This window comes from Chroicocephalus ridibundus, chromosome 1, assembly GCF_963924245.1.
Source record: "Chroicocephalus ridibundus chromosome 1, bChrRid1.1, whole genome shotgun sequence".
NCBI lineage: Eukaryota > Metazoa > Chordata > Aves > Charadriiformes > Laridae > Chroicocephalus > Chroicocephalus ridibundus.
Window position 1 is genome coordinate 111,345,261 of NC_086284.1, and position 24,821 is coordinate 111,370,081.

At 39.9% G+C, this 24,821-nt stretch overlaps 1 protein-coding gene across 11 annotated transcripts in view; it reads left to right on the plus strand.

Annotated features, from left to right (window-relative positions):
- The window catches only part of NRIP1 (nuclear receptor interacting protein 1), a 174,667-nt gene that overhangs the window by 115,230 nt on the left and 34,616 nt on the right, over positions 1-24,821 (plus strand). For 4 of the 11 annotated variants that reach the window (XM_063347443.1, XM_063347478.1, XM_063347433.1 and 1 more), the window contains one exon: positions 9,833-9,881. The exons of 5 other annotated variants lie outside the window; for them this stretch is intronic. The gene's annotated coding sequence lies outside the window, so the exon portion shown is untranslated. Of the gene's footprint in view, positions 1-1,069; positions 1,088-8,918; positions 9,090-9,832; positions 9,882-24,821 lie in introns of those variants that run through there. 2 more of the 11 variants (XM_063347499.1, XM_063347489.1) reach the window with 2 other exon arrangements.

Here is a 24,821-nt window from a genome sequence, read left to right on the forward strand (position 1 = left end):
ACACATGTATCTGCATATGTATGGCTGGCTGGAATGTGGGAGAAGTGTTTGAATAACAAGGACTAAAGAGAAAAGTTAAATTTAAATGGAAGGTTCGAAGAAAAAGTCTTATATTAGCTCAAGGGCGATACAGTTAAGGTAATGCCTTGCCTGCTTTAAGAACTAACACAGTATCCGGCTATGCCAGGCAATAAAAACCTGCTGAGTGGGTTTTCAAAAATGTTGTGAATACAAGTGACAATATTTTGAGAGCATCTTCACCTTGCATTTCTATGCTAATAAACTTCAAGGCAAATGAACAGCTTGTTTGACATTTGCTATGTTAGACAATAATAAAATGCTTTCTTCTGGAGTAATTAGACTTGATAGATTGATTACGTTAAGAGGTAAAGATAAATACAATCAAAAAGAAAACTCTCTCGAAGGGAGTTAGTGCGTGGTTTTGAACTTTGGAGGCTGTTGTTCTGCTGTAGCTGGTGCCTAATGGTGTGTCTCGCACGCGCGCGTGTGCGCACACGCATGTACACGCATGCAGGCACACGTGCACGCCCCTACGGACGCGCGCGGCACGCACCAAGTTTCTGAACCGGGCTGTAAAGCCGGGAGAGGGGTGTTCACCTCAGAGCGCGGTTCCTGTCTCTCCGAGATCTGATTTGTTGTTGGAAGCTGTTGTGTCTGAACCTCATCGGTTCACCAGGATGTAATTTTACTCCCCCGAGGTAAAAAGCCGTCAGTGGTAAAGTGTGATAAATTAGTTCACTCAAGTAGATGCGCGCGCGCGCGTGTGTGTGTTTAATTCTGACCTTGCTGTGCATGTGTTTAGCTGCTCTCGCTGCCCGAGTCAAGCCTGGTGGAGGTTTAATCCCGTGCCCTTGTACACGTATACTTGATTAGTAGTTGTGGTTATCTCAGCAGAAGACATTCCGCCCTCCTCCTTGTATTGGTCGGGACCTGGGCATTGGGGAGTCAAGTCGAAGGAGAAAGAAAAGAGATTTTTGCATTAGTATTCTATGAAAGCCTTACTGTCTGCAGAACAAATTGATTGCTACAGTGTACCTGTGCTTGGCACCACTGCTGTGAAAGAAAGGTATGGTTGTAATCTGTTTTATTGTATTACATATTGTGACACTCCAGGAATGTTTAACATTCAGCTCTTCTATGGCACATGCTAGAAGTCTAAGTAAAGAAAAATATGTGAATGAATGAAAAGTATGCGAGGCTGTTGTTATCGGCAGCTTTGTTTACTACAACGAACTAAGTGGCCCCTGCTAATGAGACAAATTTATTGTATGTGCCAATGGCAACGTAAGGAGATGGATAACTGAATTCTCTCTATTATATTCAGTTACTCATATCTGTGCCAGTAGTTGCTGCGTACCTACACAGATAAAATTCTAATTAACCTTTTGGGGGGGGGTGGGGGTGGTTTGATTTAGCTTTTAAACGTGAAATATACTTGAACATGGATGTGTTTGCTTCTTTAAATGAAAATGTGTTTTTTTTTTCCTAGTTTTTAATCAGCTGCGCTGGTCCTACATGACGGGGGCGGGGGAGGGGGAAGTATGTGAGGGGAGGTATAAAAATATGAAAATCTTAGATGTGCTGCTATGATGAACAAAGCTGAGGGAAAGTCTTAGAGGATTTGAGGCTTCATCTCTCCCTCCCTCCCTCCTTTCCACCCACCCCACTCCCTCCCCTTCCCCAATAATGTGTAAACATACACCCATATTTTAATGAGAAAGCTACTACTCTTCATTTCCTAACTCAGTTGCAGACTTTACATAGTTGATTCTCTGCTTTTATAGACGCTGGGCTGGTGTCAGTTGTGTGTTTGATGGGAAGTGTGAAGCTCTCCATTAATAAAATCCAGGCTCTTTTCACAGAGAGCTGTGCTTCGTTCTTGGCATCACTCAAGTTGTGTTGGTGATTATTTGGATGTTTGCTTGTGGTCACTCCGAAACATCTGAAGTATCTGCTCTTGTCATGCAGACATTCCTGACTAATTAAGTTTAGGACAGGTGGCGGACTCGTCCTGGGCATTTAAATCTGCATGTAAACCTAATCTAATAACTTGATGAGAAAATGAAAATCCATCTTTCCTGGTGTGTTATCACCATGCACAACCCACAGAGGTATTTGCGAAATCCTCTCTCTACTCTTTGTCCTGGCAGGTGACAAGTAAATGAGTTGCTTTAAGGAAATGAGGGTCTTGGAAAATGCCGTGTGCTGAGGAGCACTCATGCACTGTAATAGTTACTTCTGTCGTATGGCCTTGCCGACTTAAGATTAACACTTTATAGATGCGCAGTATATTTATATGAGAGTACCCTTGAGCTTACATTTTACACCTTGCAAAGAGTGCGAATACAGCCTTACGCATGCAAGTCGTTGATCTTCAAGATCCTTTGACAGCTAAGAAAATTTTGAAGAACCTGGGATATGGAGGCTCTGTGATGTGATTGTTTGTACTCAAATAATGATGACTTTAATTACAACTAATTAGTAAAAACTTATTTATTCAAAGCAAATATTTTGTGAGTGAGCTATTCTTCCCTCCGGGTTTTACTTTTTGAATTATAAACACATGTTGTAACGATAACAAAACTCAGTAAAAACAGCTGCACAATCTATGCAGCAGATCGCAAGATCAAGAGACTTGACTGTATCTAACAAGACTTTGGAAGTTAATTGCAGTAATACTGCAGAAATGGTTAAATCTTATCTTAAATTCTGTATTGACTTTTTGTAGATTTTAACCAGTTAGTGGCAGGCGGTTGAGTTTTGAAGGAGGTGTTAGATAAATACAGAGCAATACTGCATTTCAATGCAATTAACTTTTGTTCATAAATAATTCAACCTATGACTTTAAATAAATGATTAGAGGAAAAGAAAATGACGTGATTAAATCCAAGTCCTTGAAAACATTTTACCAGTCAAGATTGCTGTGACTGCTTTGAGGCTTCTTGTAATTCCTCTTTTGAGCAGAGCCAGTTCTGGGAGTTGTGGGGGTTTTTTGTGGGGGCTTTTTTGTTGTTGTTGTTCTCTTTATTTTTTTGGTCAATTATTAGTGTTTCAGTAGAGATATGAGGTAGACTCTTTAGATCACAGTTAAAAGAGGTCTGATGAGTGTGTTTTTTTTGATAACTCAATTTTCCTAGTGCCATGGAATATATCAGCTTGGGAGCATGTGATTTTCCTGGGTTTCTTTTTTGTTGTTGTTTTTTTTTTGTTTTTTTTTTTTTTTTTTTTTTTTTTTAATGGGAAGTAGAAGGATTTTTGCAGAATTAAAACTTTTACTGCCAACTTTATGGAATGAGCATGCATGATAACACCAAAATCTTGATGAGAATTTTGAGATACAACTTGGCTTGGACTGGACTGCTATCGTTGGGGAGGGACAGATGTGACACCACAGACAAAAACCCCAAAAGACCAACCAAATAAAATTAATCAGTGTTTAGAAAACATTCTTACTTTACACGGGAGGCATGCAGTTGATTCCAGCATCGGTTAAGTGTGTAACACTGCCTTTCCTCTGGAAATATTTAATCGAGTTTTAAGTAAGAGTTGGTGCTTGAGCGTATCATCCATTTGGGCAGACTTTAGAGGCAAATTCCAGTTTAGGTACGTTATTGAAAGGTAGCTGTGCCCTGCCTGAGATGGGGAACAGGCATTTCACAATCTCCACCCCCCTTCCTTCTGTTATCATGCTTTACCATAGTAAAGAAAAGAGGAAGCTGAGGTGTTGCATAACTTCTCGAAGTGAATAGATTTTCTGTGCAGATACTGCAGGCAGCCTTAACTCAACCAGATTTCTGCTAGTGCTGAAGGCAGCTGTGTAATTAATGGCCTTGTGTACTGAACTGAGACTGCTATGAAACCTCTGGAGGGAATTATTTTGTCTATTGTGTTCGTTAACTTTCCCTGAAAATTAAAAGTGTTGCTGATACTCCGGTGGGGTGATGGGGGAGGATTTTACAAGGCCTGATGAAGCAAGCTCTGGCGTCTTTTTTTCCTGACCACTGGACAAAGCATCTGCAGCAGCAGAATGGAATTGAGTGATTTGAAATGGAGTCATTAACAAAAACGTGACCAGCCTTACTTGAGGGGGTGAGTGTGATAAGAAAGTGGAAAGTTACAAAAAACTGACAAGTTCTTGTGTGTTTTTAAGGTGTTCTCATTGTAAAATCATAGCAAGAGTTGGGACCTGGTTTTGGTACTAGCACCATTGCCTAGTGCAACCATGGTGAATGATCAAGAGTAGACAAGGTTAATAATCTTCGATGTCTAATCTGTTCTCCTGAAGCCATTTGAAAGACCTGGGGCTTGTAAAAGTTGCAGACGCCTTTTTTTCTTTGTTTGGATCTTCGCTTCTGCAACATCGCCGTAGGTGGCACTCACTGTTACCAGTTACAAGGTATGGGATACTTCCCCTCCTCCCAAATTTACATGTTTTATAAAGCCAGTGGCAGCCGCTTGAACTATTTTATCTCTCTCTGGCAAAGAGTATGTGTGGCAGGTATCTGCAAGTTCTAGAAATGACTAAGTATAGAAACCAAGTTATTTAGTGAGTTTGGTTAATTTGGAAACTTCCAGCTTCTGAAGCTAGAGTTTGAGTTTGTGAGAACTCATCAGGAAAAATGTTACTGTCAGTTATTAAGGGATGAATATTCTTCCTGTGCTTTTTGGCTCTGTTTAAAGGGAAGGCAAACTCATTTCTGCAGGCTTAGTTCCAGCTGGTGGTGGGACTTGCGGAGAATGCTCAATCAGGCTGGGTGTAATTGAGGGTTCCGGAGCCCGGCCACCACGGAGCAGTTCAGCTCACTCAAACAAGCCACCTGTCTGGATTCACTTGCTACTGCAGCTTCAGTCACCTCTCCTTCATAGCTCTGCACCTAGCATGGCCTGCTGGAGTTTTGTTTATACACCGGTGTGTGTGTATGGATGAACGCGCATCCTGTTTTCTAGCGCATCCAAGCAATCCAGTGCTGTGGATGTCTTGCAGCTGAATTGGACTGGTAAAAAGCAGGTTTTGGACAACTTTCTAAAGCAAGGAAATAAAAATGGACCTGTTTGGGAAGGAAGTTGTTAGATATGCGTATGCACGTTTATACATACTTCATTATGAAAGATCCTTGCTTCAGAATAAAAAAGATATTATTGTTCTTGGTTAGGAAAGAGACTGAAAGTGGGCAGTGGATCACAAGAGCCACTGCTGCAAAACTTTGCTCCTGCTGTGCAGTGGTCCTTCCAGCTCCAATCAACTAAATAGTGCTTGCCCAGCTCATTAGGACTGTTTCAGCATTTCAGCTTTCTAAGAAATAGGAAAAGTTGTTGGAATTACGTTTTTGATCCTAATGCCATCATTCAACTTTTCAGTTCAGTACTGACAGAGTTTTCTTTGAGAGAATGTAGTTTCAGCAGGTATAGTGGAAAACCTGTATAGACTGTACTTGACTGACACACATCTCCCTAAGGGTGATGGCAGTGCTGGTAGCTTTTCTTATTTTGGAAGAAGGCTTTTTCTGTGGTGTGCAGGTCCTTTCCTTTAGTAAACCCCATTGTTTCCTCAAGTTTAGTGTATTCAATTGTTTTGTTTCACCAATAGGAAAAAAACCCAACAAACTCACTCACAGACTGTAGACACAGAATATCTTGTAACTAAAGGGCTAAACGGAAATTTAGAAAATCTTTCTTCTGTTGCTGTGGATATGGACTTCATGTGACTGGGCAAGTTGCTTAATCTTCCCCCTGTGCTTGCTGTTCCTCATGTGTAAAGTGGGAGTGCTCCAAAGGACTGCTGTGATATGTTCATTGGTGTTTGTGAAGAGTTCTGCTTTGTTCAAAGACAGGATAACTTTTTTTCTTGTAGTTTTGACAGTGCTCAGTAACCTCCAGCGTGGTTTAGACCCGCGCAGTGCATGTAATGAGAGGTCCTGGTGAACAACGGAGGAGTGAAATTACCATGATCCGTCAGTAAAAAGCAGCGGCCATCTAACATCAGATATTTAGATGTCAGATCAAAATAGGTCTTTCGTAACTGAAATACCACTTACTTGTCATTAGCTTGTGGGTGGGTTTTTTTTTTTTATGACCTCATGTTATGTATAAGTAATACAGAATTGAATTCTGTAGTTCGCTCAACTCTTGAAATAGTTTGGTATTTTCTTTTCCAGAATCATGTAGTGGAGGGATAGTCTATGAAAATCCCTTCTATATTTAGGAATGTTGCCTACCATCTTCAGCTTGGTGGTGGAGTATATCAAGGTTTTTTTAATTACAGAGTTTTTAAGTGATGGTTGTATGTTGCATCGAAGGAATCCAGGATGCTTGGTCAACTTCAGACACTTTCTTCTCAGCTTTTCTACCTGTGACTATCATTTTAACAAAGAAAATAATTTCATGGAAGGGTAGTTGAGATGCATGTTTTGTGTAATGTGCAAGTGTGGACTCTTGCACATAGTTACAGCTGACAGACTACAGTCAACGGAGGAAGAAGTCTTTTATCAACAGTTCCCCACTCCTAAGAGCACTTCTTCTGTTCTCCACAATTTATGAGGTCGCTATGTCAGAGGTTTTTGTAGCATTCAGCTAGTCATGATGGAGTGCAAACCAATTTGAAATTAAAAATGGCTGGATGAGCTTTAGTATGCAAAAATTAAACTCAGACTCAAATTTGTCAAACGAACAGAGAAGTGTGTAACAAGAGAAGTTTTAGTGGCAGTACCTAGAGCAGCAAAGATTTTTCCTTACATATCCCTATCAAATAGTCTGAGTTTTTTTGATGTGCATTAGGAAAACTGTCGTAAATACTATTACCTTTCTCATGATTCATATCCGTGAGGAACATGGATCATGCTTGCTCTTGGAAAATATCCGTTTACTTTGAAGTAAGATAGTTAAAGGTGAACATAAGAATTCATGGAAAACTCGAGAAAGGTGCTTTCAGTAATACATTATGTACAGATGTATTAGCGAAAAGGAAGCTGTTGTTATTCCGTGTTCCTTACAGTCATTCATGTCTTAACAGGCAGCAGACAAAAATAATTTGCATTCAGTGCACACTTTGCTGCTTATATGTAGAAGTGAGTTACAAGGATTATTTAGTCTACTAATTTTCAATTTTGTAATCTTCCCCCCTCAGCCCCCCAGTATAAGTGGAGCTTTTGATCTAAATGGTGATGGATAAGGGAGTATCTTGCTGATTTTTCTCCTTGCCTTCCTCCTGCCCCTTTCTCAACAACAGGTTATAGAGCCAAGATGTTTTAGATCTTCCAGTCCTCCCCCTTGTTACATTATTTTTATTGTGATCTTGACCAATGGAACCCCTGCAGATTTTGACTTCCCATCCACATGCATCATAACATGGTGTTTATGGCAGTTCAGTGGAAATACTTCCTACAATGGTGGAGAAATACAGCTGATGTTTTAGAAACCAGGCTACCTAGAATTTCACCTCAGGCATTATATTTCATTGAAGCGGGTTGCTTATGTCCCTTAACAGTCAGCAGTATCCTACGTTATCTTGGTTTTGCCCTTCTTTTTCTTGCTCTTCAGGACTTCAAGCTTGTGAGACGGTGTCCCAGGAAGCTTAAATAAGCCTCACTGTCTTTGGCTACCATTGCTACTTTTCCTCCTTATACCTCCATTTCCCCTACAACCCTTCCTTTCTGCTTGGTTATCCCTGTATCTTGCCTTAGTATGTAAGCACTTTGGGGTTGTAGTCTGAATTTACGGGAATATAAAATGTTTTACAATAGTAATTATGCCATGCAGGGTTTCCCAGCAAATGTCAAGTTCAGACAGACTTGCTCTCATAAACGTGGCAGCATATAAAGAAGGCAAGTGGAATTTGCATCCCAGTAGGTTATTCTTGGTAAGCCAAACTGTTCACCTTCAGAAGTGCTACAAGCAAGCCCCAGGTTATGTGATTTAGTAGAGAGATACCAAAGGGACTTTGGAAGGAAGGGTTAAGTTTTATTTGCAATAAAACTGAAATCAGAGGTAGATCTAGTGAATCAAATCCCTCTGATTTGAGGAGCAGGAGGAGAAATTATGTTCAGAAAAAGTGGAGAACTTGCAGAATTAATTCTGCTGTTTGGGCTCAGGAGGTTGTTTCATTAAGGCAGCTGAGACTCAGAAAGCGTCCTTTGTTTCATTGAAAGAGGTCTGGGTTTATGTTTAACCAGTCCCTGGGACAGGTGCTTTCTCTGCCTTCACCTTCCTCCTCAAAAGTTTCCTTGTTCATGTCGTCTTTGGCACCGTTTGCTGTCATGATTAAAAATGAACAAATAAACGTTGTTACTCTGAAAATAAATTTTCCTAGGAGCAGTATTTCCTTTCCTTCTTGGGTCTTTCTTCCATCTTGGCCCTCTGAAGTGAAAACGGATTGCATCAAGGTAGAGAGGTTGTCATTGTACCAGCCAGGGAAGGAAAAGAGCGTTCACTAGATTTTTAATAGCAGCAGCTCAAGAGAAGGGGAGCCCTTTCACGTTATATTTTAGCCCTTTTGTACCCTTTTCTTCCTATCATTAATCTTTGTCTTCTGTTGATCTTCTAGTGTGTCCCGCTCTTTCCTTCCCCTCCAATCATATGTAGTAAAAGAAAGGTATCAGCTGAAGACCGTAACAGCAACATGCATTGTCATACTGCAAAAAACAATAAATGTGCTTTTTCTTTTGTAAGAGGAAGGGAAAGCATACTTATTCTGGAGGCCAGTGTTGCTCTAGGGCTTCATTTAATTGTTTCCCAGCAGAACTCCTGTTATGTATGTACTCAGCATCTCACAGGTGCCGATATATTTATTTTAAACTTCATATAGACTATGATGAGGGAAAGGGAACAAACAGCGTGAGGAAAGGCAAGCAACATACATCATTTTGTCTTTTGGCTTGTGGTTTTGCAGGAGGTATTTTGGTGGATTTGGATTAATTCTTGCCATGGTGATTTACTGTTGGAGGAGATGAAGAAATAGCCTCCAGAGTGTAGATGATCTTCGCCTGGGGAACAGTGCAGAAGCATAATGGAATTTCTTGTGTGAGAGGTGCCTGAGTATTACAGTAAAAACGAGTGTTTGTGGAAACAAAAGGGTAAGGAAGAAGGACACAATAAGTGGTTAGGCTATGTGGGTGAAAATGAAAGAGTTATCAATGTCCGTAGAACTCGGATGAGAAATTTTAAACTTAATCTCGAGCAAGAGAAAAACAATTGAAAACTTGAAGTAAAGGGTTGAGGGGAAGGATTACACTAACAGCTGTGTTTTGTGTAGTGTGGAGGGGTCATTGGGTGTCAGTAACGTTACAAAAGTCTGGGCTGTGGAAGTAGGGAGCTGAGAAAAGACTAAATGTGAGGGTAACAGAAGGATCAGAGCGAGAGAAGATGAGTAAAATTTTAGAAAAGCAGAATGCAATGGCAAGGGTGTGTTGTGTGGTGGTTTTCTCTTTTTGTTTGTTTGGTTTAAGTCATCATGGGTAGACAGATAGCGGGAGTGTCAGAATAAAGGTAATCTCCTGATGACAACTTTTTTTGATGAAGTGGGGTAGTATTAACTGGGTAAGGAGACCTTTCCCCTCTCCTGGCATGTTACCTTTATCAGCTTGCTCCGCTCAGTTTCACTGGTCAGGCTCTGATACTGTCATAAACTGACCACAAGTGTAACCAGCTTCAGGGGAAAACTGTATTTTAGTCTGTTGATACCTTGTTAAGAAGTAAGACAGGCTCCCTTTCATGAGCTAGTACTGAATTAACAGAATGACTTTCCTGCTACGGTACAAATAAAATTGTTTTCCACCATAAGTTTCTATATCCTGATTATAATATTTATTTTTGGCAGGGTTCAGTGAAAAGCAGATTCACAAAGATCCAGCGTTGACACTTGAAAGGTATGAGTTTCTCCCCCTGAACTTGGGAAGAAGTTTATTAACCTGTATTTTTTTTTTTCTCACCCCAGGCATGGAGTGGTAACTTTACCACACGAGCTTTGGTCCTTATCCCTCTTAAGAATTCTGAGTCAGAGGGTGGGTTATTTCACATCCCCAGATAGTCTTTGATCTCTGTCTCCTGACATTGCTAACTAGGGTGCCAAGCTAACAATCTGCGAAAGTTTCCTGGGAAGCTGGAGATGTGATCACCTGCCTGCTAGAACTTCCGGCCTTTTGTCAGCAAATGGATCTTTGCAAACTGTATGGTTTTTAGAGCATAAAGTCTCTTTGAGAAGAGTGGGCTTTGGTCTTTGGGGTTTTTTTGGTTTGGATTTTTTCTTTTTCTTTTTTTTCTCTTTTTTTTTTTTTTTCCTCCCCCCTCTGGTCTTCCTTTGTTGCCCTGTTTGGCTCGCACCTCCCTGTCCAGTATGATTCGCTTCTGCATTGATTTGGTATGTGTGAGTCATCTTGTGGTTCTGTAAGATTGTGCAAGCGCATATCAGAACTGAACTGCTGTTAAATGATACCACATTAACGTAGTCTTCAGTGAAGTTCTTTTGGTATCGTTCACTGGTGGAAATTTAGCAACAGGCATTGAATGAAAACCACCTTCTTTAACTTTATGACAGAATTCTTATAAAGGTTCTAAAAAAGAGAAGAAACAGAAAAAAATGTACAGTTTAGTAAGAATACAGGCAGTCAGTGAAACTTATCTTCGGGTCATTGACAATGCCTTACTACATATTGATTCAGAAAACGCTGGAGTTACTTATTGATGGTATATTGAGCTGGGAAATGACTCTTCCAGATACATCAAGGAAAGATGGCTTTATATAACACAAAGGAACATGGGTTGTGACCTGTCAGCCATGCTCAGATCTCTGCTGTGGCAGATTAAGCTGAAAATAATACCTAGCGTGATCAGCTGAATCAATAGAGTTGTGGTTATGGATAATGACTATTAGATAATGACTTTATACTACGTGTTACATAGTTTAAGCTACTTCAGTGGAGTTTCACGTGTTTATTTGCTAGATTCATGACTTCTAGTTGTTTTTTTTTATGACAATTCCCCTCTCTCTCCATACTTTATCAGTAGGCATTAAGTAAACAGATTAAAACTGTAGTTAGAACTTTGAGCTATTTCTGTGGGTTCCCCGCCCCGCCAAAGCTGAGACAAGATCTACACAGGGAGATTCACCACCTGCCTCCCACTGCCTTTCATTGTTACCACTAGCCGGTTCTGTTAGATGATGAATGAGTATCAGACTTCCAGCATGTGGGAAAACAGATCACCCGCTATAATTGGTGCATGTTGAACAATTTGAGGAGTGGGAAAGCTGGAATAACTGATCTTGCACATCTTGTTTGGAAAAGGAAATACTATTCTGTATCCTGAATAAAAGTAGAATATTCAAATTCTGAATGTGAACCAGTTTGCTTTTAATAGTCATGATGCTTAAACTGGCCATGTATTACTGTTTTTTGGTATGGTAGATGTCCATCTATCACCTGCCTAATTCTGCAACCTTAATGTATGTTGCATCAATTAGATGCCTCTTTCTTACAAATCTGTTTCTGCGCATAATCTTGCCATTATTTCGTTGTCCTATTAAAATCCATAGATCTACTTATGTTAGTAAAAATAAATAATAAGTAAAAAGAAACACAAAGTTAAAGGAGTTACTAATAAACTATTCATCAAAATGATATTTTAACATTTTTTTAAAACGTGTTGATTTGACATTTCACACATGTAAGTATAACCACAGACAATACTTTTTTTTATTTTGTTAAAATAAATAAATGTTACCTCTACAGATTGGGGATTGGCAGCTCTCCAAGTGCTTCAAGATAATCCATTGTTGTGGACTCCTTGGCTACTGAATTGATCAGAAGTACTCTCTTCTTTGTCCTAGCTGTCATATTCCTTTTTGTTGCTATATTACCTAGTCATTTGTTGCAGTTTGTCATTACCCCCTTTTCAAAGAAAGCATGCTTGAAATGGTTTATGTTAGGCTCTCTGTGCAGGAAGCTTTGGCTCTGCCCGTTAGAGCTTCCCAAAGAGGAATTGCGTAGAATTGGGATTCAGATGTTTACTCTGTGGTGTCACAGTAAGAAAGAGACCAAAAACCATCACTGCCCACTGACAGCAGCCTGGCACATCCCTGCTGATTGAAAAGTGGGGGATTTGATCCAAAATGCAGAACTAGCAGAAACCCCCTGCTCCTGCAGGTTATGTATGTAAAGAGTGTGAACTCATATTCAACAGGAAAAAAACCACACCCCAAACAACTGCTGATTTGTTTTATTAAAGGTTTGGTTGTGATGGTTAACGAAAGTTGGTTTTTTTTTTTTATTTTTTTATCGCGTAAGCATGAGAGAAGACCTAACGTGATGCTGAATGAACGGTTATTCACTGTAATATAGCTCAATTAAAGTAAAAGCTTTTTCATGCATTAGAGTTTTCAAGCATTAGTCAGTAAACTTAAATGAGCCATATGACTCCAAACAGACTTGGTTTAGAGTTTGAAGTGTTGGGTAGCTATACTGCTAATAAACTAATCTGTTTCTTAAAATGTTTTTGGTTGTGAAATGTCTTATATGCACATTTTTGTGTGTGCTTGGTTCTCAGAGTAAGTTGCTGATTTGTTTGCGGATCTGGAATGAACCTCTGTTTTCTTAAAAATCTTAAATCATAATAATTGCCTGACTTTTTTTTTTTTCTTTTTCTTTTCTTCCTAACACTTCAGTGCAGCGAGAAGCTTTCTCAGCATTTCACAAAGTAGGAAGAATAGAAATTCCACCAAAAAAAAAAAAAAAAAAAAGGCAAAAAACCACCAACCTTCCACTCCTCTCCCATTTTGCTGAAAGAAAAAGAGGGACTAAGGAAGAGCAGAATTGTGTTGCCCCGAGGTCTACAACTTAACTCAATTTGATCTTAAACCGGTGACTGTTTTAAGATCCGGTGAATCACTGTCAGGCCTAAAAACACCTACAGCCTTGCGCTGAAAAGCTCACATCCCAGGCTTCAGGAGTGATTTGTATCTGGCTCTAGTAGCTCAGGCGATACTACAGCATAAAAGGGTGACAATCTAATTCTTGTGAAGGATGTTTTCAAGAAGGAGGCATCTTTTTAAACTTGGAAACTTGGATTTTTTTTTTTTTTTGGTCTTTTTCATTTAAGGCCTCTTCATGAGTAGCTGAACCAACCCAGTCATGCAGGTGGAGTGCTGCAAATGTAATACCTATACAAAAATTAAATGGAGGAAAATCAGTAAACAAATGTTGAAACACAGCCGAAACGCGATGCGGGAGGGTGTGTGATGGCATGAAGGTTTTACTGGCAGTGACCGAGATGCCCACATACAAGTGAGTTACGCAGGTCACCCCAAATGGGGTCCAATAAAAGCTTTATACCAACACGAACAGCCCTATTTATAGACATAGCTCTCTGTCTAAATATAAACTGCTCCCAGTCATGTCTAGACTAACATCAGAGCTGTGCTGGTGTTGAAACTGGGGGGGTTCAAAAGTAAGAGTACACGCCACGCTATTCTTTAAATCAGTACTTGTTATAACGAGCATCTAAACTTCGTGGTAGTGGTACACCTTTGAATGTCATATGATGTTGTGTCACCCAAGACATCTTTTCTTCCTCTTGTTTAAGTGTCAGAAGGTACGTCTGGAGGACGTGACCTGCAAGCTAAATACTCTTCAGCGTGTGTTTAAAGCTTTGAGAATGTATTGGTGGGTGGGTGGATGGATGGATAGATCAGTAAATGACTTTCATTACTAACTATTTTCAGCAGCTGAGTTTTTAATGAGTCTTTCAACTGTTGCTACTGTGTTTAATCTGCTCACTTACTCAGCGTTCAGCATTAAAGCAGCTTTCTAGGAGGTAAATGTTGTCCTGATTACAGAAGAGGTTAGTTTGATTGTGTTCTGCACAGACCTTGTGTTAAGAGTTCTTTTTTTTTTTTTCTAATTGAGAAATATATGCTGTGCACACAGATAATTAGGATAGATAAGCAAGTGTTGTGTTTGGAAGTGCACGTCCAAATATACAATTGCTATATTAAGATAAGCAACTTGGACTGCATGAAGTTAAAACCAAGGTCCTGATTCTCTAGCAGTGATCTTACTGCCATGTCCTGTATTTGTGAGTTGGTTTTCCTTTTGGATTTGTGATTTAATATGTACCAGCACATAGCTGAATGGAGTGACAAGGATGACAAAAAGTGTCTTCCACTTCCTTTTCATTTAAAGTAAGTGTTCTTCCATAGTTCACTTGATACACTGCCTAACATCTCCTGTTAAAATAAGTAAGGAGAGGGCAGCTGCCCTTAAAGGTAGGGAATACTTAAAACGTAGCGTACCAATGTGAAGAAAATGTAGTGGTATTTCTGGTAAGTGCACTAAAAAAAAAATATCCAGGAGCTTTGATCAAATGCCAGCTCTTACATCAGTCCTCTTTGTAATCTTTCTTGCTGATCTGTGACCTTGACCTTGTGTTTGTGTTTGTATGTCAAATCTATTTTAGGGATGGACAAACTAAGTTCAGTTTAATAGGATTTATACTCCAGCTTCACAGGATGCCTCAGTAAAATATAAAAATTAAAATATTTGAATCAATTGTTCTATTTACAGTCATCTTTTCACTTTTCGTTGGGCTTGAAAAGAACACATTGACTATTTTTATTTTTATTTTTTTTTAAATCTGTTTAAGAGATGCTTTTTAAAAAGGCATCTTTATCTTACCCGTGAACTCCTCTAAATTCATCACAGACTTTCTGCCTGGAAGGTGAGGTTTACGCTTGAAGAGAAGCTCACCGGTGGCAATGCTCCTCTCACTTCCATTTGGCATAAGTGCAGTTAAGCACCCTGCTCTTTGTCCTTCCTCACACAGCTCTCATAGTCACACTGTGAAATAACCACTCGGCAGTATCTTTGTGGTTTCATTTGACGGTGATGAGGTCCTTAGTCTGACTTGCCTTGTAGGAGCTTTCTATAGGAATGCTTGGGTCAGTGCAGGGAAGGTGGCAGGAGCAAGCGGCTGCAGATCTGTGCACCCAGACAAGGCTGCACGATTTGACAGCAGCTTCACACATAGACCAGACAAAAATTCTGGTGGAACCATGTTTTTGTATACATTTAAACGTGCAACTCCTGAACTAGTTTATTTTATTTATTACTAGCATTGTTCTTCATGGCAACTGAGATGGTCTTTTTCTTCTAGAGATCGAGGTGGAGCTCGATGTTAGACTCTGATGCGCTGGTGCCACTTGTGTTCAGCAGGGCTCTTGAGCACAGACTTAATTTTAGACATATGCTAACATGGCAGCAAAGTTGTTCGGTGTAACTGACACTTTGGGCATATGGCTTTATAAAGGCTTAGTGAGGTTGTTGGTTTGATAGGCACTATGAAAGATAGTCCCAAATTAGCAAATACATACGCACAAGTATGGAGTAATAGATTTATTTTTAATAGGTCTTTTATTTTTGGGGTAATGCTATTATATGTAGAAAATCACATACTTTCTTCAGAAATTAATCACATGTCCATGTTGTTTTGTTTTATACAGTTCTTAAATGGGTGTAAGCACCTGTTTCAACTTCCTTGACATTAATGGAACAAGCAATAACAATAGTCTTTTCTTGCCAATTTGCAATTATTTCCTTCATGCAGCACTCATGAAAGACAGATATAAAACGTATTAGTAAGAACTCTTTTCCACAACCTTCCGACAGCATATTATCTTTCTTCTTAAAATGCTTGTCATTTTTATCAACATAAAACTTGAGAAATTGTTTCAAAGTGTATGCCCTTCTATCGAGGGGTAGTTAAACACTTCCTCTTGCCAGCCATACACTGTTCCTACCATGGCTTCGTGGCAATGAGTACAGTTTTCATTGTTTTGAGTGAAGTCAGTATTCTAATTGTTCTGATTTGACTTACGGCTAAGATTGAGTTGCAGCCCAATTCCTAATGTTTGAGGGTGTTATTAACTAACTGATCGTCTCTGTATACATCTATATGACTTAACAGGCTTTTAGTATTTTACTTCGGGTTTTATGTTATGAATGTTTTCAGAATAATTCTGGCACGGTGGTAAGATGAGGACTTTCTGTGACATTCTGTACAGGATGTTGTTAGCCTCTTTTCCCCAGGTTTCACTAAAGTTGGTTCTTAATGTTGTACCTTTAATTCCGCTTGGTTTTATTGCTGCTTTGGAGAGAAAAAAAAAATATCATTTTTTTATTGTAATTGAACTAGTACAGACCTTCTTGCTAATGCAGATTTTTCCTTTCCCACTTAACTGAAATTATATGAGCCTTTTCTGTGTCCGTACCCTTTAGAAACATAATCTACAATAAACTGAAATCTCGTATTACAATAGAAACTATATTGTCCTTCTACTCACTTCAAAAAAAAAAAAAAAAACCAACCAAAAAAACAACCCCAAAAACCCAAACAAACAAAAAAACCCAACCTGAAACAACCCAAAAACCCCAAAGTCATCTGGGTCTTTAACATGGATATATAGGGCTTTACATATAATAGAATATTATGGACTCTGAACCTATACATCACCTTACTGTGTGTTTGTGTTCAGTTAGCTGAAACCTATTCTGTTAAAAAGTCTAGAAAGTGGCTCTCATTCGTAACTAACCATGAGATGCTTGATTCCAATTGGAACACAACTACTGATGGCAATAAAAGCTGTGGATTACTTTGTTGCATTTTAGCCTCTGTGAAACCAACTCTTGGTTAAAATAACATAAAGTGACTTACCATATGACAGATCACCTAACTGTATGGTTACTCCAACAAATCCAAGAAATACACGATTTTACTGTAGTACTGTGGATAAATGGCTGTATCTTTAGATCCCTCCAACAAGCAGAAGGTCAGAGTTGTGTGGAAATGCATTATCTGCATGCATTGATCGTAACTCAAAAGCATCATTGTCCAGAACAGGCCATTGATTTTTTCACTGTATGTTAATGAAGCTTCATTCTTGGGGAGCTGACAGAGAGTTAAATGCATAATCAGTGATCTGTTTTTGTAGGTGTTGGAGGGAATGGGAATCTGGTTGTTAGTTTCCCTTTAATTGCTTATTTATAGGCAAGTGGTTTACAAAGATTGGAAAGATGTAACCTCAGTTGATTCTGTTGTATCTACCAGTATATTATCCACCCCTCTATCCCGAAAATAGATTTAGGTATATATTTTTGTGCCTGTTTGCTCTCAGTCTCTGAATAAGATGACTCAATTAACCAAAAACCTCTCTGCTCACTGTACTTCTGAGTTTTGATCAGCACACTGCCCCAAGTTACTTGAGATCTAGTGATACATCCTTCTTCTGGATTCCTGCCCTGTTGTGGGTGGGGTGTAACTCTTCTGCCTTGTCATTTAGCTTTGGCTCTTCTTGTCTTCAGTCACAGAAGATCATCGAGCAGCAACTCATGGGGCAGGTTGAGATGTCAAATACTCAATTCCTTCACAGGTGGCATTTGTAGGTTGAACGTCTGTTCCTCTTCATGCTACAACTAACAAAGAGTTGGTAGTGAGTGTGTTTCTAAGTTTATGCCTGAGTGTTAGCAGATGCTGATCAAGAAATGAACTCAAAGATGCCCTTTACACGACAAATACATTACACAACAAAATAGAAATATTCCTCTGGTAGTATTTGTAAGAACAAATACATGTGTGTGGGTCCATGCTAAGGAATTGACTGAGTACTCAGGTACAGGGGTAAATCGTAACTGATATGAACAGGGTGGGGTTTTCCACATCTAAGAGTGATTATTTCAATACTTGTTAGAATAACAAATACTAATTTAAGGGAGGCTGAAACTAGCTATTGTTTGAAGAGTGCCAAAAACATGGAAAATGATCACACATGTGATTCGGCTCTGAACTTAGCGGAACTTCTTAGCAGGAGGTTTTGACGTGTAGGCCAGATTTGGATTAAGCTGTGCTTGAGTGTACTTGTGTAAACCTTGAGCACTGCTACTAAGGCTTCCGCAAACTCAGCTTTTATGGCACATGTGTCCATCCCCCATCTCCCCCTCCCCATATGCTTACTTCAGCTGTTTTGGGGGGTTTGGGGTTTGCTTGGGTTTTTTGGGTGTTGTTGGGTGGGGGGGGAGGTTGTTGTTTGGGTGGGGTTTTTTGGGGTGGTTTTTGGTGTCTTTGTGGGGTTTTTTTTCCTTCTTTTTCCCCCTCCTTACTGCTAGGTTTGTGAAGGTAAGCTTCAAAAGCACGAGTCGCGTGTGGGTGAAGCAGAAGTGCCTGCCTGCGGCCTTGTGCAAGCTTGTGCCCTGCTCTCGGCAAGAGGCAGCTGGGCTGGGGTCAAGTGCCAGCGTGGGAGGAGCGGCGGCAGGGGCAGGCCAGCGCTGTGTCGAGATCCCCTGCTTCTCGGCGCAGGACATCCCCCTCCCTTTCCGCTGGGCTGGGCTTACGGTGGCACCTGAGCTGTCTTGGCTCTCTCCGGTACACCGGCAGCCCGCAGCACGGGCATGGCTTTTTCTCCCAGTGCCGCTGATGGTGGGTGACTGCCATTCGGCCTCGTGCTGTCCCCTCTCGGGGGAGAGCCGTGTGCCAGAGCTAGATGGACGTCGTCTTTGCAGTGTGCCTCCCCAGGGTTGGGTAAAAGCTGCCAGATGCGGCCAGCATTGCTCAGGCTTTCCCTCTTCCATGTGAACAAGCTTGGCTGCCGAGTTTGAGGCCTTCTGACTCCTGCGGGTTCTCCTTGCCTGCCGCTTCCCCGCTGCCCGTCCTCCCTCCGCCCCCGAAAGGCCCTCTGCATAAACACGAAAATCTCTCTGACATTTCCACACCTCATTTAAGCAGACAGTGGAAATATTATATTCCCCCCGTGATATATTACGTATCACCCCAAAGCCCCTCGTTGCCGTGAGGTGGTGTTGCATGGGCTGGGTGAGTCAGAGATTCCCGGACGGTGGAGAACCCCATGTGAAATCTGAGGAGCGGAGGGACTCGGAGATGAGGTGTCCAAATCTCCCTTTCCACGCCCCAGAGGGAATATGCAGGAACAGCCTACCCTTCCTTATGTGCCTCTTGGGCCACGATTAACAGTGACAGTACTTAGCGTTTACATCTTGGCAGTTTCTTAAAAACCAAAGTAAATCTAAGTAGTCTCTACCACCAGAACAGTTGGGGCTTTTTCTTACCCACTCGGTTGTTGGTTTGCTAACATTTCAGTCCAGTGGACTGTCAAACCTTATTCTCACAGGAAAAACTGTTTCTTGTGCCTGCTGTGCTGTTGTTTCTGTGTTCCTGTCAATTTTATGTGACTTAGGACTTCTCGGTTACTCAGTGCTTGTGTGCTTTCGTAAAATGGTAGATTCTGCATCTCTTCAAGCTGTTGCATCAGCTGTTATGGAATTGGGTTTTCTGCAGAACTAAAAAAAATAAAATCCCTGGAGGTACTTAGGTATTTAAAGGACTGAAGGACGTGGTTTAGTGGTAGCTTGGCAGTGTGAGGTTAACGGTTGGACTTGATCTTAAAGGTCTCCTCCAACCAAAATGATTCTATGATTCTAAATCCTACCATGTAAGCTGCTAAAATCATCAGAAGGTTTTGATTGGGCTGGTTTGGGTCTTACATTCACCACCCTACCCCCCCCCCCCCCCTCCCCCCCGGAAAAACTCAACACCCCTTTCTGTTTTCTAAAACTTCAGACAGTGAGGTCAGGACTGTGATTGGCAGTATGCAACTTAACAAAACAGTAGGGAAAAGGCTTTTCCATTCCGTATACTCGTGCAGGACTTAGCCATGAAGCTGTGGCTGTTGCTAACCCTGCCGCTATCAAATACCCCCCCAAAAAGGGTGTATTTTATCGGGTGAGGAGGGATGCTGCCATGTACTGCAGGACCGTGCCAGCTGGGAGGGAACACCCCTTCCCGGGCTGGGGGATGCTGGCTGCCAGGCAGGGCTGGGGCCTCGGGAGCCCCTCCAGAAATCCTGCTGCTGCAACACGATTCCCTGTGTGCCCTCTCCTGACCGAGCTGCTTAAAAGTGATAGGTTATCCTCTCCGCGGTTAAAATGTCTTTTGGAGTCAGTCAGTAGGCCTACAGAAGGAGTGAATAACATGCTAAGCTCCTGGGAAGAGGCCTATTTTTGCTTTCTCAAACTGATATCCTATGATTGTTGGGGGGCAGCCTGATCTATTTTTTTTAAATGAATTTATTGTAAAAAAAGGCCTGTTGATTCCCAAGTTGTTTTGAGTGCCACCATGGGAGAATTCATCCATTTATTGCTGAATTTTGCTCCACCATCTGATCACTTTTGCCTTTTTTTGTCTTCTTCTAAATAACATTTGCAAAGGGAACCTTCAAAATGTCTTGACAGCCTGAATCAAAACTGTGAAGAGGTCTCAGCTGCTCCATTCATCTCAATGGATTTCTGACATAAAGCAGGGATTTAGCAAAGCACTTCAATACTCGATTCTCTTAAAGCACATGCTTAAGTGCCGTTGAAGTACCTGCACGTTTGTGTAGTTCTGTGGATTTGGTACCGTGGGTGGTTAAATCAGGCCTGTCTCGCTGCTTATAACCTTAGCAAAGAGAGTCAACTGAAGTGCTTATACCACGTCTCTGAACACATCCTTCCTGCCTGCTAAAATCAAAGTAGTACAAATTGAGCTTAACAACAAAATAATTCTGGGACAGCTAGTCTCATTTTCCAGAATCGTTTTAGTTCACTGTGAGGTTCTGCTGCAATTTCCAGTGCATGTAGGAATTTTTTTGGAGACCTTAATTTCATTGCGCTCTGCAGCGTTTCACTGCAGACAGTTATAAGGATGGGGAATCATTTAAAATCCTATGTTTTAGGTACTTACTCAGTACTAGTTCTGTAGCTGTTGAGCAACACACAGCCTTTAATATATTTATCGTCAATTATCTTTCTGAAGCTTGCATCTATTATTACTCCATCTGGGAAGACAGGATACAGAAAAGTAAAACCAGAAGTCAGACAGCCTGTCTGCAGCACAGCGAGTAATTGGACCCCTGGATCCCAAGCTGCCACTGTAATCACTGTACTGCATTCCTCAAATCTGTAATAATTAAAATGACTGTCTGAGCCATTGGTTGATGTGGTGGGCTGTGGCCTTTACATTTGGGAATATGAGAACAGGAAGGCAGTGAGCTAGTGAGAGACTTTTTTTCTGTCTTTTCCAGTGGTTTCTAACCATTAGAACACTGAATTTATTAAATAACTAAAGATTTTAATTTCACAGACTGGTTTGATTTCAGCTCTGCAAATTCGTGCTTTGACACACTTAAAAATGGAACATAAAATTACTGCAGGAATTTAATAGTCATTAAAGAACTCTGAAATGCGGTTAATAAAAATGTTTTATCTGTGTACATGTATACACATTGCAACCTCTATTAATCATTCTAGCAATGTGCACGTGTTTGGATAATCTCTTTTTTAATAAGTGTTCATGTGGGTGATCTGCTAGCCATTGCCGATTTCCTAAACAAGTACCTTAATAGTTTCTATAAGATTTTTTAATAAAGTCTTGAATTAATACTACAGAAGAAGACACCTTGATAATATCAAGTTTTATGAGTTATCTCCATTAGGTTGTGCAGCCCTCCTACTCAAATAATACTAGTCAAATGTTGTTAATTTACTGTGGCTCTCTTCCATTTGCATCCATTAGCAAAAAAGATGTAACTAGTCTGGGATATTGGAAAAGTGGCTATGGATGTCATTTTGCTAGTTTAAATTGTGAACTGTTCTTAATTTCTTATGGCAGCACCTGATTGGTGGATTTGGAGTTGGGTTAACTAGGAGGCTGCTGGCTTTTTAGAGTCTCCAATTAGGTTTTAAAGCTGAGGCATTTGTTAATTCAAAGAATTTATTTTTTTTAAATATTCAGGAGTAAAAAGCCATTGGCTCAGATGTTCTTGTGGTTTAACCTATTAGAAGATGTGTTCTTGAATTTCATTATCGTTCACAGCAGTAATACTTTATGGTAAGCGAAGGATCTTAAAACTTATTATTATCATTCTTTTAAGATCTTCATGTGGGCTAAATATATCTGTAGTTTGCAAAAAAATAAAATAAATCTCCAACAACTGCGAAAGCAGAATTACTATTCTGGGCATACATAGTTTCTATAGTTCAGTGTACGTTTTAATATTCTCTTGTCTTACCTATTCTGCCCACAGTTTCTCCCTAGGCACCTTTTCAAAAGCTGTAGGACTGATTTCCCATGGTACGCTCCACTTGGGGAGCATCTCCCCAGGTTACTGCATTTGTGCTGTGAATCCTGCTGCTGCTTTAGTTCTGTCTAGGTAAACATGGCTTAATGAGCTGTGGTCGGTGCCCGTTCATGGAGGTTCTGAAAATAGTCTCTGCAAAACAAGTGTTTTATTTATTTGTTAGGATACAGAGGTCTGGGAAAAGATAGTTGAAGCAACCAAAAATAGCGCATATACAGCAGTTACGTGGTCAATAAAGCATGTCAACTTTAATTTATCAACTAATTTTCTCACAATAGTTAAAAATAATTTTTAGGTCTAGAGATTCATAGACATTAGGGGTTATTGTTAGAGGTTCATTGCAATAAAGTTACTTCAGCCCATACTGGGAAATATGAGATGTATTGCTGTAGGGCTTCTCCTTCTGCCTTTTTTCTGTATTTTCTTTTTTTCTTTCGTCAGCTCTGGTAATTTCTGGAATAATATTTAATAGTGAGAAAAGTTATTAACATTTCAGTGGGTCTAGGGAAATTCTCTGGTACAGTCTCTATGTTTTTAAAAGGTTGCTGAATAGTTACCTTAATGTACAACTAAACATTAATTTCCAAAGCTGTTTTGGTTTCCACATGACCACATTCCGATAGTGGAAGAAAAGTGTACTTGGTTCAAAACTCACTGGAAATGCTTAGTTATTGCATCGTCTGCAAACACTGAAATTTACTGCTTGGCTTTCCATTACAAATGAGGTATAGGTGTTTTTTTTTGTTTGGTTGGTTTTTTTTTTTTCAAGGTGTATGGTTTTTTAAAATGTAATTTCAGTTCTTGACAGATGACTTCATCATGCTTGTGTGTTGTACATTAGGTCATGTAAGGCTTTATAACGCTGTAATACCCGTTGCAGTGCGAGATCAGAACAGGCTTTTTAGAAGGATTGTTGATGTCCCATTCCTTATGTGTTAAGTGCTTTTCAGATTTCATTCTCTTTAATGAGGGCTCCTTTGCATCAACCCGATTTCTGTGAAATTATCAATATTTCCTTAGCCCCGACTAATTTGAAAAAAAAAAAAAAAAAAAAAGGTGACAAAACACTTCTTAGAGTAGTTATTGATGTAAACTGTACTGGCTACAAGTGTCATCTCCTGCAAGAGGCTTTTTGAGTACCCGAAGGATTTGCATAAATGCATTGTCTTCTTTGAATTAGCCAGAGCTGCAATGAGTGAAGTTTTACTGAATATTGGCTTAACGGTGCATTTGTTTGTGACTTTATCTTAAAGGTGACCTGCAAGGTTTGCTTTTATCAGATAGTAAGAAGTCTTAGAAAAAATTTCAATTTTATTCCCTTAAACACAAAACACAGGGTATCAAATGCTACTCACTCCTTTTTAAGACAGCAAGCTGTCAGCTTAATTCCCTTTTGAAATATGAAATTGTGGCTGCAGATAAACAGTTTATTTTTGGAAGCTGGAAAACTATTTTCTGGATAAAGGGCATTCCCAAATATTTGAGGAAGTAAGTCTAGCTGTATTGATGTATCAGTTGCTGGATACTTGATGTATTAACTGGAAACCTTGATTCCCCCCCCCCACCCCCCCCAAGGATTTGTTATTTCTGATTTTAGTCTATCTTGGGTTGAAACTCTGCAAAAGTCCACCCAGAGGTGCACAAGTTCTTGAAGGAACAGTAAGATGATTGGTAATTTTTGATTAGATGAATCCACATTTAAGTTGTAATTACATATTTGGATGAACACTGTGCCTTCTGCAGGTAGTTACGTTAATGTAGACATGTATTTCAGACAAGTACTGAGACCCCAGCAATAGCTACAAACTTTTCATTTGATATTTAGATACGTGGGTGTACACACACTACAATGCATTGCTGGTATTTATTTTTTTTTTTGAGATAGCTCAGTTTTCAGAGTTTCTCTAAATGACTTAAAATCTAGTAAGGGAGTATTTGCACAGGGGGTTTATACGGGCTGTTGACATTATGGCTACTTCGTTGTTCTTCTGATTCTATACTTTTTTTCAGATCTGATATTTTTCTGACTTCTAGCTGCCTGTAGCTTTTGAATTAAAAAACAGCCTCTGGGAAATCAATCATAAAATATTCATTCACTTTAAGGAGGCAAGAATTTCATCTGTGTACATCTTTTCTAAACTTGTAAATACAAGTTTTCAATGGGCTTTTAGTCTGTGAAAGGAAATTGCAGAGTTAGACGTGTGGAAGGACACTTAGCTTTGCTCATGTTGAATATTTATGCCACTTTAGAACTGAATGAGTGAAGGAGTAGGTATGTGCAGTGTAATGATCTCAATATTGAACTGTGTTGACTGTCTGAACTGTTCATGCTATCATTGCCCAGTAATATAACTAAAACTGAAGAGATTCATCAAGCATAAGCATTGTTGTTGTGCATTTTCAAACAGCTTTTTATAGCACACTGCCTCATCCAAGGAGGTATTGAGTAGAGATCTTCTACGTTCTTTGAAAATACCAAGACCTCGAGGAAGACCTGGTTGTTTTGGTTTTTTTTTACCATGTTTAACACATGGAAAGAATGTAAAGGTTAAAAATCCTCTAGCAAAGGGAGGATTTTTATGTCAGGATTTATATTCTATCAGGAACACAAGCACCCTTTTCACCACTACTG